We start from the raw sequence: 16,858 nt of genomic DNA on the forward strand, positions 1-16,858 counted from the left end.
CTGCATGTAATACATCAAATATTAACCAGAAGGCATCTGCTTAGTGACTGGGTGAAATAATCATTCTTTTTGTCCCCTCTAAACTGGTCCTGCCAGTCAACTGTCACCTGTTTGGAAAATGTTCACCTTTTCAGGTTGCTCTGGTTCCTTTACAGAATCATCTTATTCTATGATATTTCAACTCAAGAGTTGGAGGAATAAATTAACTTGACTTTTTCCTTGCAGTATCAAGTGTGCTATGCCATTTATGAAGCCTGATGTACCATGGCTACTTACCACACAATCTGCATGCTTCTTCTTTAAAAAATTGGGTAAACTTTAGGGTAAGTGATAATTTGTAGGAAAAAGAGGCATGGAGTTCCAGAACAACAACCAGGACACTGATGATTCAGCACCCATTGGTATCTCAAGGTTACCTATCAGTTCTTATTGGTACTCTGCCTTCACCTGAACGCACAGATTCTTTCCACTCTCTTCCCCCTCTTCTTTCTTATCACCCCCACCCCACCCCCATTCTGTGGAGACTGCTTCTGTCTTGCTCATTTTTTTTTTTTTTTCTGGTCTTGTTCATTCTTACTGTCTGGCAAAAAAATGGGAGCCTCCAGTATTGTGTGGTTTTAATTGTAGCACCCAGGGCTAACAAGGTTGCTGTTATATCCCTGTGCTACAGAGAAACTTTTGTTACCTCTGCCCTCTTCCTCTGGAGTTGATGTCTATTACTCTGGGCCCACAGAAGAAAAGAATAAAAAGTAGCACGTTCCACCTTCGAAAATATATAACTCTGCCTTTTTTTCCCTTTATGTGGTTTCCTTTTAGTTCAAAGAAAGCTTAAGGGACACGGTAGCCGCCACAGAATAGCTGACAGGCTTTATTTTTTAGAGGTGGGACTAAACTCATTCTGTTCAGTGCTCACGGGTATGATGAGAAGTTCCATGGGAGGCAATGTATGTCATCTTCTCTGCTTTAATAGTACTTTCGTGCCTGCGAATCGGAGGGCCAGGTTATCCTTTGGGCAGTTCTGCGACTGGCTAAATCTCCACGCAGAGTTTCTGACCTTCTGTCCCTATCATGTTGCCTCTGGGAATTTACATACACTTCTCAATGGTATCTATTATTAAAGACCAGCATCTCTACTGTTGCCCTTCAGATAATATCAAGCAGAAAGAGATACTAACTTTTTTCTACCTAAACAATGACTCATGCTGGGACGGGTATGAGGCTGTGGAGACAAGGAGAAAGGGAGATCCCCCAAAGAGAACTGTGTGTGTATCCTCAGTGTCCTGCCGCTTCATGGCCTATTATCGTGTGCCCATTTTTAGGGGCTGAGTGGGTTCTCTGCTACTATTTCAATTTCCTCTAGAGGGCAGCTCGTGGAAGGGTCCTCTGTTAAGTCCCTCCCGTGTCTCTTAAAATGTAGGTGCCTTCATGGGACAGTCCGCTAAGGAGCTTGCTTCTGGTGGCATGGGAGAAGCAACTCCCACCCAGCTCAGGCTACCCCGTGGCTCCTTCCTAGGGTGTGGAGGGGCCAGCCCGGGACCCTGACATCTCCTTGGCTCCCTGTGTCTCCAGTTGTGTGTTCCTGCCACCTCACTGCTCTCCCCTGTGGAAGTCCAGGCCTCCAGCCCAGTTTTCTGCCTGGCTGCCTCCACAGGGCTCGAGGGACACGCATGCAAAGCAGTTCTAGCCAGAGTTGTTCTTCCAGCCCATCATTAACAAGGTGTGACCTTGGGCCAGTCACTTAACCTCTCTACACTTCAGGTTTTTCATCTGTGAAATGAGAGGCATGAGTTAAATTGGTTGTTTTCAAACTGTTCCTCAGCAGATCCTCAAGCGAGCTGGGGTGTGTGTGTGTGTGTGTGTGTGTGTGTGTGTGTGTGTATGAGAGAGAGATTTTTCCTTATTTCCCATATATTTAAACCACTTGAAGCTTGGTTAATTTAAGCTGTGTTGCAGGGAAATCTTTCTCATACTTAGATGCAGGTCCTCATTAACACCTTTCTCCTCTCAGCCTGCCTGCTCCATATCATTCTCTGTTCTCCCAAGGAAATTTGCCTGGAGACAAAAGGCAATTGTACAAATTTCTTGAAGGTGGAATTGTATTTACAGGAAAGTGTAAATTTCATTTCATTTATTATTAGCAGTGGATTTTTCTTTTGAGGCCAGTGACCAATCATGGATAAGATCAGAAACAGATGGAAAAGTTTGTCCCTGTCAAAAAATACAACAGTGTTGTAGGGTATTTTTGACCTTTAACCTACATGTGGAATATTATCAGTTAGGTGGTGGAATTTGTATGCTTTTAATTAGTATTATTTGTGTCTTTTGCATATTTGCAATTCGGACACTTCATGTGGCCAAACACACGACTGGGTCTGGCTCTTCCTTTTGGGATAGGCTTCCTATAAAATCCTCTGTCATGACAGGTGCCTGCAGATGAAAAGCTGTTCTGGGAATAGGGAAATTTTGTCGGTTCACAGGCTCACTGAGAACACTTTTCTGTTAGGGGCTTGACTCCCCGGGTGAAGGTGTCATGAGGGAGTTTCATGGCAAACCTGCTTCATATCAAGGTGTTTTTCCTAGTCTGGTGCAGGTCCACGGTTCTGGGACTCAATAGTGTTGTGCCGTCCAAAATTGCCATGTGCAAAGCTTGGTGAATTGAGCCCAATAATGCATTCCTGTGGGAATGATGCATCCCTGGCTTTGGTGTCTTCGCTGCTGCCTTCCCCTTTTATAAACCCTAAAAGGTGTTAGTGACTGCTGTGGAGAGTAGTTTTATATTTGGCAGAGACACCAGATTTTTTTTTTTTTTTTTGGTTTTGACAGAAATGGTTTTAAGCCTTAACCTCATCAACTCAGTTCCCTGCAGAGCTTTGCCCTGGACTATTTTTAAGTTGGGGGTTGGCGCAGGGAAAGGGCTTGTAAAACTCCAAGGTTGGTTTGAATTTGGGGTTTGTGGCGGCACCTAAGTGTAGGTGCCCTGCCACCTGGCTTTTAGCTCCACTCTGAGAGTCTTTCTGGCTTTCATGGTACATGTAATTTTGACCACTAACAACTTCAGAAAAGTCTAATGCTGGAGCGATTATTGCATAAATCTCCAGATGTAGAAATGGTGTTTTTGAAGTTTGATTGCATATTCCTTACTGCAGTCCTAGGATCCTGAACCACTGAATGAAAATATTGCAAAAGAACGCTCTACAACGGAAGTTCTGTAGAGCATTTCTCAGGCTGGCCTTTCTACTCTACTTTCCAAATGAAGAAAATAATTAGTCGTTTTACCCTGTTTAAATATTTAGTCATTGTGTCTTGGAACTCAGCCAAAAATAATCACCTGAAATTTTGTTTATGATTTGTTCACAAAAGTGGCCATACTTTTTAAAGGAGAGCAAAAAGAACACTTTAAGAATGTGTGAGTTCATTATGAACCCAATATGTTTTAAAAACATTCAACTTGTAAACTCCTGAAATGCGGTTTATAATGGAAACACCGGTGGAGTTTCCTGGAGTGGGTCTGAGCCTCCTCACTTCCAAGCCTTTTTAAAGCAGACCTGGTTCCTCTTGCGTGGAGAAGGTTATCATGGCCTCTGGGTAACTGGTGTTTCTTGTTTTTGGACATCTATGTACTGCTTAGTACATTTTAGGGACATGTGTGCATGTGAATTATTTGTAGAAATTATGCTTACCATCCTGCCTTCCTGTTATGTATTTAAATCCTCTTTTTTCATCCAAAAACTACAGTTAAATAATTCTTGACTTTCTCTGCTATCTTTGCTTGGTTTTTAATCCCTCGATCGGCATTTCTAATTTGCTATGAGTTTATGTTAAATCTCAATTTTTATTTCGTTTTATTGTAAATCAAGAGGTAGTTGTGCCGAATATTATTTAACTATAAAATAAACTCTCAAATGGCATTGTGTTAATTATGATTGTCTTTTAGTTGGAAGGTTTCTATGTCTTTAAGACAGAGAAAATCATAGTGATGTAGAGGTTTGCAAATTCCTAAATTTCTGTTTGAATGATCAAGGGATGATTAAATTACAATCAACAATATTTATCATGTTGTGGTGTCAAGTGTATTTGATAGTTTCTCTCCCTTCCTTCCTTCTTTCCTTCCCTCCTTCCTTCCTTCCTTCCTTCCTTCCTTCCTTCCTTCCTCCCTTCCTCCCTTTCTCTCTCTCTTTCTTTCAAATTGCTAATTTATATGTAATAGAGTATTTCCTCAAGTAAGCCATTTCTCCATCATTGCCAATGAGAGAATTGATTGTTCATATAATGGAACGTCTTCATGAAGTGTATACTGGGAGCCACCCTATTCCTGCTTAGAAGTTAAGCCTGTAATAGCCTGTTCTTATAGTGCATTTTTTATGAGCAGATTCCATGGGACACACTGTAACTGTGGCTTCCCTAGATGCCTACAGGGTTCTCCACTATTGATTGTAGCTCACTTGTGTTTCACTTGGGTAAAATTACATTTAAAGGGTGAGGGCCAGGTTTAACAGTCTTATTAGTGCCCTCAATGATGGAAGTAGAATATGAATTTATATGTTCATGTCCATCAGGCCAAATGCAAGAATTTGATATAACCTGTTTCTAAAGCTACATACCCATCACCACTGACATTATCAGGCCGTCACATACCACATTCATTAAATCATAGGCTAAACTGTGATGTTCCCAAAACTTCTCCCTTCTTTCTCCTTTGGCCTTTATTCTCACACTTCCTTTCCCATCTGGCTCATTTGGATATATTTCTGTCTCCTATTTTCTTTTTTTTTTCATTTTTTAAAATATTATGTTATGTTAATCACCATACGTTACGTCATTAGTTTTTGATGTAGTGTTCCATGATTCATTGTTTTGTCTCCTATTTTCTTAAGACCCTTCTCTTTGCTAGCTAACTCATGATAAGAATGTCAGTAGATAATACTTATTAAGAATATTATGTACCAGCCACTGTGTGAACTGTTTTCCATACTATACTCTGATGAAGAATATCCTTACCTCCCTTTTATGGATGATGAATCTGCAACTCTGTGGCTAGTTCAAGGTGGAGGTAGAATTCAAAACCATACTTCTGTCTCTGACGTGAGGCTATTTTGGCCCCGGAAGATACTTTTTATTCCACCCTTATCCATCCCTCCCCCTACATTCTCTTTTGATTCTTGTATGAGAATGAACCTTTTTCCTTTATTTTACTGGCAGATGAATATTTTTAAGAAAATTTTGGACAGTTTTATAACTTGGTGTTTATTTCATATGATGGGAATTGTAGCTGAAAAGATGCCATTTCAGATAAAATTGCATCTAATTCTACTTTAAAGTTAGCATCCAGTTTTAAAGTTGATTCAAGGATGTTGTTTGCTTTGTTGGATACTTTTAAACACTTCAATTATTTTCAGATTGGTAGCCTGGCAATTAGGACTGGTGAAGGAGAAAAATAAACTCTTTGTCCCTTAACCAAGAACATTTTTATGTTTTTATCCTAGTGAAACCAACCAGGCAACCATAGTTTGAAGTTCCGGAAAAGTTAATACTGGGTGTTTTTCTCTTATTTATGGTTTCCTGCAAGGGCAAGAACTTTGGCAACTCTGGCTAGAACTGGAAACACCGATGATCTGATGAGTTTGCTACATTTCCAGCCTAAGTGTCTGTAGATATCCTGGATTTGGATAAACCATGGACCACCACCCATGGTTAGTGGGTATTTCTCTACTTAAAATTGCTAGCCTCTCTCTGTGCGTCTCTAGGCTTCCTTTAATAATGACAGGCTCCTATTTCATCTTTCTGGGATTGGAACTTCAGGGTGTTAAGGGCCGTATGTGCAGACAGAGCCTCCTGGGCTGTTTTGCTAGCTTCATTAGGAACTCAGAATCAGAGCCCCTGCCCATCAGAGGGATCATGGTTTGGGGGAGGGGGCAATCAAGTCACTCAGAGTGGTCAGATGTCTGCGGATCAGTCTAAGACTAGTAACGCGGTTTGAAGTCGCAGTCTGTGTATTTGCTTGTTATAGTTTTGGAAGAAAAAAAACCCAGCACGATTCTTTAAAGACATCTAGTCTGTGGCCACTCAGATACTGCCTGAATATGGTGGTCATGCATTTAGCAGTATAGGCATTGTCCTTTCTGCAGACCATGTGATTCAAAGTTCTCCACGGATCCTGTGTACAAGGCTCAGCCTGTCTTCATTGGTTTTCCTGAGCGGGTCTCCTTCACCTCCCTGGTGTTGTTGCACAAAGACCCTTTTGTCAGGCAATATTGGACTCTCCTCAAAATCTAAGCACTTTCAGGAAAAGACTTGGAAGTCTATCTTCTCAGTTTCCACACCTCTTTGCCCTCTGCTCTGTCATTTAGTGTGACTGGTTGTTAAGTTCCCCACTAGGCTCCTTATCTAGGTTATTAGTGGATGGGATCATTACTGCATCTATTTTTCTAAGCCTATGTTAGACATCTCCTAACACATCCCCGTCTTCTATTTTACTTCATCTTACACTTTGATAAAATTGAGATTGTCAGGGATGTTACTTCTCCCTGTCAGGCTGACATTCAGTGAGATATTTAATCTTTCCTTTACCTTAGCTGGGGTGCCCCCTCCCCAACCCCCCCGTCTCCCACACAAAACTTTCATTTTCCTGGGAAACATTTTCTTTTTAAACTAGTGTGATTTGATATGCTCTACTTGAATAAGAAAAAATGCTAATGTGTTTCACTAGTCCAATTTATATTCATAAAATACAGTCACAAAAGAAGAGGCATTTCATTAAACTGAGGTATTTGTAACTATAAGAAATCTATATTGGAAAGTTTCTATTTAATATCAGAGTACACTGTGGTCATTTACATTTGTCGCTAGGCACAAACACTAATTAATTTTATTTAACAGTTGTTTTTAGTTTTTAATCTTGGGGCTTTTAATTTCATGTCAAATGGCATTTTAATTGTCTCTGTGCTCTGGGGTAATCTACCTGCATCTATTTTGTGCTCTGTCCGTGGTAATGGGTGTAACGATTCAGTGCCTCCCTAGTATGTCCGTTGCAATATAATCACATGTAAATGAAATAGGTTTTCTGGCTTCACATTTTGAAGATACTTTCCTCATTCCGAATTCTGCTGAAAATAGTTTTCAAGGTAGAGATGCAATTATATAGTGGTCTACACGGAGGAACTAAACAAGGATTTCAATTAATAATGCACTCTCAGCCCTGAGAGATATTACATTCTGTGGGATCAAGGGTCATCCATCAATGCCTGCGCCAAGGCTGTGTCTCGGCACCCCCCCGCCCCGTTCTGTACCTGTGCTCATCAGTATGCCCTAGGATGGTAAGCTCTTGGCACAACAGTTTGCACCCAAGTGCCTTTTTTTTTTTTCCTGAGGCCTGTGACGCTGTTTCCAAAGGCTAAACTTGCTCAGCTTTCAGAAGCATAATATTACGGAGTTCCATGGAACATCATAATGTATTAAAGTAATTGCACCTCCTGAAAAAATGGGGAAATTCTCAATAGTATTTTCCATCCAATTATTAAGTTCAGATGGCTAGAACACCTGACTAACAATGCTTTCAATGATCCGGTTTATCAATTTATCTCGTATTATTTTTCAAAACACCAGAAACATAGAAACAAAACATTTTTTATGCTCTTCTTCTTCTTGGTGAGCTAGTGTCTGATTGAAATGACTGCATGAATAAAAGAGATCTATTTTTGAATTGGGTTTTGAAGTTCTTTTTCTTCAACGTGCCAACAGTTATTTAAAATAATGTCTATTTTTTAAAATATCCCCTCTCTGGTTTTGGCATTTGTGTTTCATATTGAAGAATGGAGTCCCCATAGTATACGGATCCTATAGCCAAGTAACTGCATTTATATTGTTATAAATTTTTGAGGTTGGAATCTCAAGTTTTTAAATTAAATAAGTACAGTTAACTGTATTAAGTGTAAGGTTGAATTTGATCAAAAATAAGAAAAGCATTTATGACAACCCCTGTAAATGTTTAAATACTTTAGTTGTGTTTGTGAGCATTAAATTGTATTATAAGAAGCCAGCATTGAGTATACTGGTTCCTCTGGGACACATTTGACTTTTGGGAGATAAAAAAATCTTGCATTAATGAAATTCTGCAAGTTTTTGATTTAGTAGACAACGTTTCCAGTATATGTGAAACAATTTTTAAAGTGTATATGTGTATAATTACTTGTAGAAACTGTTTAACTTTAATGGGGCATTTCTTGATCACATAATAGAAAAACTAACGGCTTTAATTAAGATTTATGAAGCATAGAGGTAATATATTCTGCTAAATTAGGTAGCTGTTGGTGGGTAGTGTGCTTTAGAGATGAATTTTCTACATATACTTCACTTCCTTGTGCATTTTTTGGCTTAGAAATGTAACTTGTAACACTGGAATCCCTATATCCATTAGTAGAAAAAACTAAGCTTCCTTTAGAGTTTTAATTAACAGCAATAATTTAATGATGGACAGATACTATTAAATATTTCTTTAATCATTGATTTCAGGTGGTAGCCACATGAGCCTGTCTTCCAGGAAGGAAAAGAAATTCACCATTTCATTCAAACAACTAGTTAATTTGAAAGCAAGTGCTTAGAAACGGGTTGTAGGATTTAAATCAACCAATTCATTTAAAATAAACAATTTTGGCTAAATTAAACTATTCCTCCCCTCCACTCCTTCCCCTTCCGTTAACATTAGAATATAGATATAACTTTTAAAGCCAGGCTGTGTGTTATGTTGATTTGTGTGCCCTCCTGCCCTGGCCTGCTGTATTGCCTTGTTCTTTAATATGTTGGTATGATTATCAGTTGATATTTATGGAGTAGCAACTTGGGTACTCAGGGTAAGCTTTGTTAGGAGTCAATTCTGTGACTACCTGCAGATGGACTGGTGGGGGCAGATGGGCTTGGGTCTCCTTTGCTAGGCAGCAATTCACCTCTTCCTAGTTCCCCAAGGAGGAGGATCAGGCTGGAGAATGGCAGGGAACAGCTCCTTTTCTGTCCGTATTTCTGTAGGGCAATGGCTCTCAAACTTCAGTTTGCATCAGAATTGCCTGGAAGACCTGCTAAACCCAGAGTGCCGGGCTCCACCCACAGAGTTTCTGATTCTGTAGGTTGGGCCTCATAGTTTACATTTTAAATGAGTTCCCAGGTAATGCTGAACAGTTCCAGGGACAAGATTTTTAGGGAAGAGAAGGTGAAGCTAAAAGGTAAAGAAGGAGGGGGAGGGGAAGGAGGAGACTGGGAAGAAGGGGAGGAAGAGAGGGAGGAAGGGAAGAAGGAGGAGGGGGAGGTAGGTGGGGAGCAGGGGAGGAGAGGGAGGAAGGCCACAGCTCAAGGTCGATATAGAGAATGGGTACCAGGCCATCTCCAGAAAGCCACATATGATTTTTTTCCCTTCAATTTGAGCAAAGAGCTAGCTGTTTCCAAGAGAATGGCGTTTATTTGGTGGAGGGTCTTGAGGTACTTAGGCGAGAAGTGCTTTTTTGAGTATAGAATTAGTGACAAGAATTGGATTCCTTGGTTAAACCTAATGACCAATGACCAACTTCCAGTTTTCTCTTATTGGTTCCCTGGGGACAAGAATTGCAAGTCTGTTAGCATCTGCCTAGGCTTTTATGTCTGGTTCCACTCTCAGCTCTGTATAGGACATAGTTAGTGGTTCTCAGACTGTGCTGTGCAGAGACTCAACTGGGGACCCTGGGGGAAATGCAGATTTGTGGGCCTAGCACAGAGATTCATAGTAGGTAGCTTTCTGGTGAGCTGAGGAATCTGAATTTTTAGGACTAACACCGAAGGAGATTTGCATGCTGGTAGCTGTGGGCCATAGTAAACTATTCCAATATGTAGACAATCTGCATTGTGCAGGGTATATTTGCCTCGAACCCCAAATGGTTGCTCTATTGGGAAATCTTCTCCTTCGGCTTTCTTGTCCAGCTGCAATCTCTTTCTGCCCCAGTGGAAATCTTTATGCTGTTTTCCTGTGGAATTTATGATAAAGTTTGATAGTTCCTTCACAAACCTTATATCCTGTTTCTACCAAGTTAAGTCTTGAAAAAAATTAATTTCCCTAAGTCTGATTTTCCCCATCTACAGAGTGCAGGGTGAGGCTAGACTATTTCTGAGTCTTTTTACCCCAGCTTTGACACTCTATGTTCGTCATTTGACATTTAATGGCTATAAATGAATAAATGCATATATACCCAATGTTTTTTTAAAGATTATTTTTTATTTATTTGAGAGAGAGAGAGAGTGCAGGCAAGTGAGAGAGAGAGAGAGAGAGAGAGAGAGAGAGAGAGAGAGAACAGGCAGGGGGAGGGGCAGAGGGAGAGGGAGAAGCAGGCTCCCTGCTGAGCTGGGAGCCTGACATGGGGCTTGATCCCAGAACCCTGGGATCATGACCTGAGCTGAAAGTAGACACTTAACCAGCTGAGCCACCCAGGCACCCCTATATCCAATGTTTTATACATATATATATAGAATAAGTTCTTTATATAAACACATATACCACGTTTTATGTATCTGTACAGAGATACATTCTATGATGTGCCTGTACATAAATACATATTATGTATATGTACCCATCATGCATATAATGAAGCATATGTATATATATTTATGTATAATGTGTATGTCTATATAACGTGAGTGAGAGAGGCTGGGTACAAGGATGAGTAATACTTCACCCCTGCCTTCTAAACAGGAGCCTTCATTTTCACTCCTAGGTGAATCTGATCCTGATATAACAAGGTATGATGGGTGCTCTACTGGAGTTAGCTCAGAAAGCGGTGGGAGCAGGGGAGAAGGAATTAAACTAAGGAGGTAATGTGGAGGTGTAGGGAAAAGATCCACATGATAGGGTTAGTCAGCAGACCCCATCAATTCTATGCTTAGGAACATTAGGAGATACTTACATTTTAAAATTATAGTGAAATTTCCAAATAGTAGATTTCTAGAATTAGTGTACATGTAATTGTGGAAAATTTGTGAAAAAAACCAGCTGTCTGATTTTAAGAACGCTGGCTGAGATGGAGGGTGTGCCAAGGAATTCTAAGACATGGGCTTTTAATCCAGATGAGTAGATAAGACTATTATAAATGAGGGAACTAGAGAAATTTAACTTCTTCATTCTATGGGGCTAAGTGGTGAGAAGTCTGGAATTTCAGGGCAAAAAAAAGCTAGTGTGTTTGGATAGAGTGACCTGTTAAGATCAGACCCAGACAGGCCCTGGGGAAGGACATAGGGGAACCAGAGAAGACAGGGAGAGGGTCACCCCGGAGGGGAGCGGAGAGCCTGGGAGGAGAGGATGGACATCATGGAGGAGGGCAGCGTGGGTGGGAGGAGGGAGCAGATTTAAGGGAAAGGGCAAGGAAGATAATGTTAGCCACATAGGCTGTGGTAGGCTGATGGAGAAGATGTGAAAGCCAGAAAGGAAGGTCTTCTGGACCTGAGGCGGCCTCACGGGTCATTAGGAGTTGTGGACAGCCCAGCACCGAAGCCCAGATTTTTGCTGGTGAGCTAGCACGTTTCTGTGAAGAGCAGGCACCCTAGGATTTTTTATCCTGTGTTTTGTTTGGGTTTCTAGTGGAGTGTTTGGGAGTTATTTGGGTTCATTTCTGGCTGGGTGACTCTGAAGTTTGCATTGTGAAGGATGAGGAGTAAGAATGATTGAAAGGTAACTGCCAGTTGATAGTAGAACAAAAGGGTGTGAGTCAAAGTCCCTCAGTTTTCTGTTCTGCTTCTGGAAGTGTAAACAGCCACATCACTTTAGTTGCTTGGTTTCTAGAAAATGAAGGTGGAATGGCAGAGACCAGGAGAAACAACAGCGTTGGTTTTGCAAGAGTGTTTGTTATGGAAAATTATTCTCTATACTGTTGTTATGGGTCATCTGCTAGGAAATTGAAAGTACTTGTTTTCAATGGAATTTTCCTTTCTGGAAAGAATTTTATCATATTGTTGCTGGACAGCATGTTATTTGACCCATGGTTTTGAATCTTTGTAAGAAGGAACCTTACATATTATAACAGGTTCCTCTTTTATTTTATTTGTTTTTAGTATGAGATCATCTCAAATCCACGCATCATTGTGTTGGTTCATTCAAGTGAAATAGGCGATTAGCACGGGTTAATGGCTATATGTCATAATAGTGTGACGTCGCAGAAAGTGTGTAGGCTTTGGACTTAGCCAAATGAGGCCACTTGCTGTTCCCTGTTTTATAAACAAGTGTATGTATAACATGGCACAGAAAACCCAAGGAGAAATGAACCTTTGGTGGCATTTGCTAAGCAGTGCTCCTGATTTTTTCTGCCCATTTTGTGCCTCGGACTCTTGAGTGAGCAATCATTCGGGGTTATTTGTCAGTCCACAGCCTGCAAAATGCCTGCAGGAGGTTGCTCTTGGTTTTATGAAGCCAACATTTCCTTGAGTTAGAGTGACGAAGGCTCCATTGGAAGCTGGAGTAATATAAGGTTTACTACGTGGTTAATTTAAGCATAATTACATATAACAAAGTAATAAATGATGGACTGAGTGATTCTGTTATTCATTTCCAGATTCTCCCCACTAATCCATGAGAGGACCAAGAGGGTTGCCACAGTACTGGTGGGGTCCAGAGCGTTCTCATTCTTAGTGAAATAGCATCCCATGTCATTCTTGGCTTTTGCTATTCCGTACGAGGAGGTTGGCATCCTTGTACCGGACCATCTTGTTAGCATACAACTCCCCATGTGTGCTGAGGTATTTGCTCAATTTCACGTTGGTTAGGGAATCTTTATCAACCGTAAACCAGATCAGTTTCTCTAATAAGTTCAGCAAATGTTCTGCTATGAGATGTTGTCCTTGCTTGTATTCTGCATTATGCTATGCTGTGGGGGTGGCAGGGATGCATTGTTTTCCCATCTTTAGTAGAAATAGTAACTTCCAGGGCACCTGGGTGGCTCAGTGAATTAAGCGTGGGCCTTCGGCTCAGGTCATGATCTCAGGGTCCTGGGATCGAGCCCCACATCGGGCTCCCTGCTCAGCGAGGAGCCTGCTTCTCCCTCTGCCTGCTGCCTCCCCTGCTTGTGTGCTTTCTCTCTCTGTGTCAAATAAGTAAATAAAATCTTAAAAAAAAAGAAATAGTAACTTCCTGATTTAGTGTCTTAGCTAAAAACTGATTCCATGTTGGGCAGACACATAAGCATCTTCTTACTTCTGGCTTAAAGCTATTAAATATTCTTTGTTGCTGTAGCAGCTCGATGATGTGAATGTGCAGCTTATTTCATGTCCACTGTCAAGTGGCTGCGTGTGGCCTTTCAAAAGCCCAGCTTTTCCTTATGCAACAGGGAAATCCCAAGAAGCACAACTGCTGAATTGTGCAGAAGATCCCACGAAATAATGCATGTGAATGGACCTAACACAATGCCTGAGGTACAGCAGACTGAAAAAAATAATCCATCTCTCAGAGGTACAAGACAGGCCTGAATCTCAAAGAAAAAGATCCTTGCTAACTTATTCTGACTCTTCATTTCTCATCTTCTGAACAAATCGTTCTCTGGAAACCACCCAGGGAAGGACATTCTGCATGAGCCATCCCTCCATGGGAGCAGATCATGCTAGGTATGCTCACTGATTGGCAAGAATGCTATGACGCTTTCGAATGGAGAGCAAATAACCCCAAGTATTTGTTGTTGTTGTTGCTGTTGTTAAACCTATTTTCCCTTTCTCATTCATCTTGGTATTTACTCCACTGCCTAAGACAGTCTTCCCAGACTTCCTACCCCCCCCTTTTTTTTAAAATCAAGCTAATAGATTTTCTCCTAGAAATGTGTCATGGTAGAAAGATAAATTGGTAAAAACTGATGCCTGCTTAGAGGCTTTTTTGGCCTTTGTTTATATAAATAGGAGACAAAACCAAACTCTGCATGAGTTTCTTCTTATTCCATTGTTTATCTGCCTCTGGTCTAGGTATAGAATCAAATGCAAAGTGTGGAGATGAACAGTTCTGAGTTTAAAGACACTGAGAAGAGATAGTGGTGAATTAAAGAGAAGGTCAAGAGGAAATGTCCAGATTTTAAACAACCAGGGGCTTGTAAGTAGGCTACATTTGTGTCTTTCATGGCAAAACTGTTGCAGTGATTTCAAGGGTAGTCATGGGAAACAGCCTTAAAAACCTTAATTTTTCTTCAGAAAATGTATTTTAAAACAGAGATGTTAAATGTAGGTAGATAGATGGATAAATTAAGCAAAGAGATGGATAGATAGATTTCTTTTTTTTTTGGTACATGCATCAGAATTGCAGCACAGTGATAAAGGTGGGAAATAACTTGGTTTGACTAATGCAAGACAGGCCAGGTTAAGCCCAGAGTTCACTACACCGACTTGCTCTTGGGCAATAAATCAGTGAAGGTTGGTAGTGGAGAGAGTGGAGAATAGTGCCATATTACATGGCATAAGATAGAATCATAAAATGCTAGAGCTGAGGGACCATTAGAGAATGTTTTTTTTCCATCCATATCATTTTACGAATGAGGGAACAGAGGCCCTGAGAGGTAACACAGACTTCCCAGTGACTCATAAAGCTGAGGGCGGAATCTAGGCTAGCATGGTAACTTCTTGGTCTCTAGAGAAGTCTAGAGATGTGAGATGGCCAAATTTGGCCTATTGCCTATCAGTGAGATTTTTAGGTCACTTCTTACAGATAAGACTCATAGTGCCATTCATCTTTCTAGCTCTCATGTGGCAAGGAAAGCCCTGTGTCTTTGTGGGAAGCTGACAGCCTAGGGTGACATCCGGGGCTTTCTCCTCCATCCTAATTTAATGTTGAGTAAAGAGAAAATAGTCAGCAAGTTAATAATATGGAGTCTATTTCCCTCCCCCCCCCAAACTTGGAGATTTTGGAGGAAAACCAGGGAGGGCCATTTGTATTGGCAATTTCAAATGCTACCACATGGCCATTTGACTAGAGTTTACGTTCCGAATTTTCATAGCTGAGAGCACAAGATATGGCATACCTAAAAATCTAGGTATGGAGCCGTTGTACTTTTCCCCCCTCTAATTGGGCATTGTGGTTCTTAAAAGAAAGAAAAAAGAACTCATGCATTTAATTTACCTAAAAGATGCCAAAATTTACTTTTCTGTAGAACATGTACAGTACTTTTCTACTCTGGGAGTCCAGTGTTTTAAAATTAAAAGAAAAAATATCATGTATAAATATCAAAGAATACCTTCTTTGACTCCATCCTTGCCTGCCAATGTGCCCTTTTATGAGATAGGGTCATTTGTCATGTGGGAAAGCAGGATTAATTAACTGTGGAAAATGTACCTAATATGGAAACTGTGAGTTCTAAAATGTTTCCACATAAAATACAGGAAAAGAAGTATAGATGAGCCTAGAAATCAGTGTGACTTTTTTTTTCTACAGAAAGCTTAAAAAAAAAAAATCCATCACACAAATCAAACAGCCTATTATACACACAGTCTTCCCATATGTCTGACACAGAAACAAGCGAGGAATGTGCTTCATTTCCACATAAATTGTGTGGTTTTGAAATTCAGTTCTCTTCACCCCTGAACTCTGGTGAACATGTCACTTACGTGCCTAACAAGATGGCAGAACTTTTAATGGGAGGAATCATGAAAGGGGAGAGTCACATAATTTTGTAGCTCATGAAAGAATGAAAACAAAACAAAATAAAAATCTCCTGCAAAATCTCTACGGAAAAATGGAAAAAAAAAATTCCAAAAGGAATTGCCAAAGAAAGGTATATAAGCCACTGCAGCCTTGGGGAAGTCATTATCTATGAGCCAGCAAGCTGCTCCATGTTTTTATGTTGCTATTTACTCTGCTGTTTGATAAAATGAGTGCTTATGTTGAAAACTGTAATATTATATGGAAGATACAGCAACTACTTCAAAGATGAAAGGTTCTCAGCATATTTGGGTGTCTTTATTAATTTTATTTTGCCAAATACAAATAAAGAATCTTTTCTGTTCATTTATATCTATTCATTTATAATTTTTTTTCTGGTTTCTGCAACTACAATAAGGTTGGGAGAGCAACAGTTTTGAGTTGTTATGCCATTTAAATTAACAAATTAATTTGGAAATGCATGGAGCTTATTACTTATCCCTGGCTACTTCCCAAGCTAGAACTTTAAGGCCAGAATTTAATTTTGGCTACTGGGATTCATTTAAATGTGATATTTTTCCTGGTAGGTGAAAAATAGGCTTTGTAAATAAATAGAAAAGTGCATTTTTCAAAGAGAGAGGACAAGGAGATGGGCCGGGAAGGCTTTATTCCATGAGGCAGAAGGCTATGATGGTATGCAGTGTAATTCTTTGCAAGCAGAGTGATAACAGCCTGCGAGTGGCATTAGAAGCTAGATCTGTTGTCCTTATATTTTCCTCCTCAATGTTTCGTAGGCTCTGGAGTTGGGTCTTTGTGGGTTTCCAGCACAGGATATTAAAAAGTTAAAAATGAGATGCAACAAATATTTGGATGTCTTCCCTTCTCTCTTTTTGTTCTGCAAGGTGTCAGGTAACTGGTGTGACTGATTTTCTCAACCTCATCGCACTGATTGGTTGTTTGAATTGACCAATTCAACAGGTGACTGAGTGTGGATGGGTGTCTGTGTGTGGGTTCACATGTGATAATGAGCCATCATCTCTTGGGCAGAATCCATGCCACATATAATAATGACAAAATAATGTCAAAAATATCTGTACTACGCTTTTCCCATACTGTTTGAGGTAAGAGAAGTGATTATCAGAAAGATGGTGGCAATTCCAGGTTTTTGGTAAACATTGTTGAGTTAAAATACAGGATGGTCATTCCTCTGCTCTAGGAAATAATTGGACAAAGTAGTGTTAAGTGCCT

At 40.3% G+C, this 16,858-nt stretch overlaps 2 protein-coding genes across 9 annotated transcripts in view; both read left to right on the forward strand.

Annotated features, from left to right (window-relative positions):
- Nucleotides 1–16,858, forward strand: part of ACTRT3 (actin related protein T3) — a 207,212-nt gene that overhangs the window by 131,305 nt on the left and 59,049 nt on the right. The window lies entirely within an intron of this gene.
- MECOM (MDS1 and EVI1 complex locus) overlaps nt 1–16,858 on the forward strand; it is a 532,091-nt gene that overhangs the window by 57,737 nt on the left and 457,496 nt on the right. The window contains exon 2 of one of the 8 annotated variants that reach the window (XM_073897575.1): nt 13,948–14,071. The exons of the other annotated variants lie outside the window; for them this stretch is intronic. The gene's annotated coding sequence lies outside the window, so the exon portion shown is untranslated. The remainder of the gene's footprint in view (nt 1–13,947; nt 14,072–16,858) is intronic. 8 annotated transcript variants of the gene reach the window in all.

Source organism: Callorhinus ursinus, unplaced genomic scaffold, assembly GCF_003265705.2.
Source record: "Callorhinus ursinus isolate GAN/ISIS: 27379988/994484 unplaced genomic scaffold, GSC_fseal_2.0 scaffold1, whole genome shotgun sequence".
NCBI classification, from domain to species: domain Eukaryota; kingdom Metazoa; phylum Chordata; class Mammalia; order Carnivora; family Otariidae; genus Callorhinus; species Callorhinus ursinus.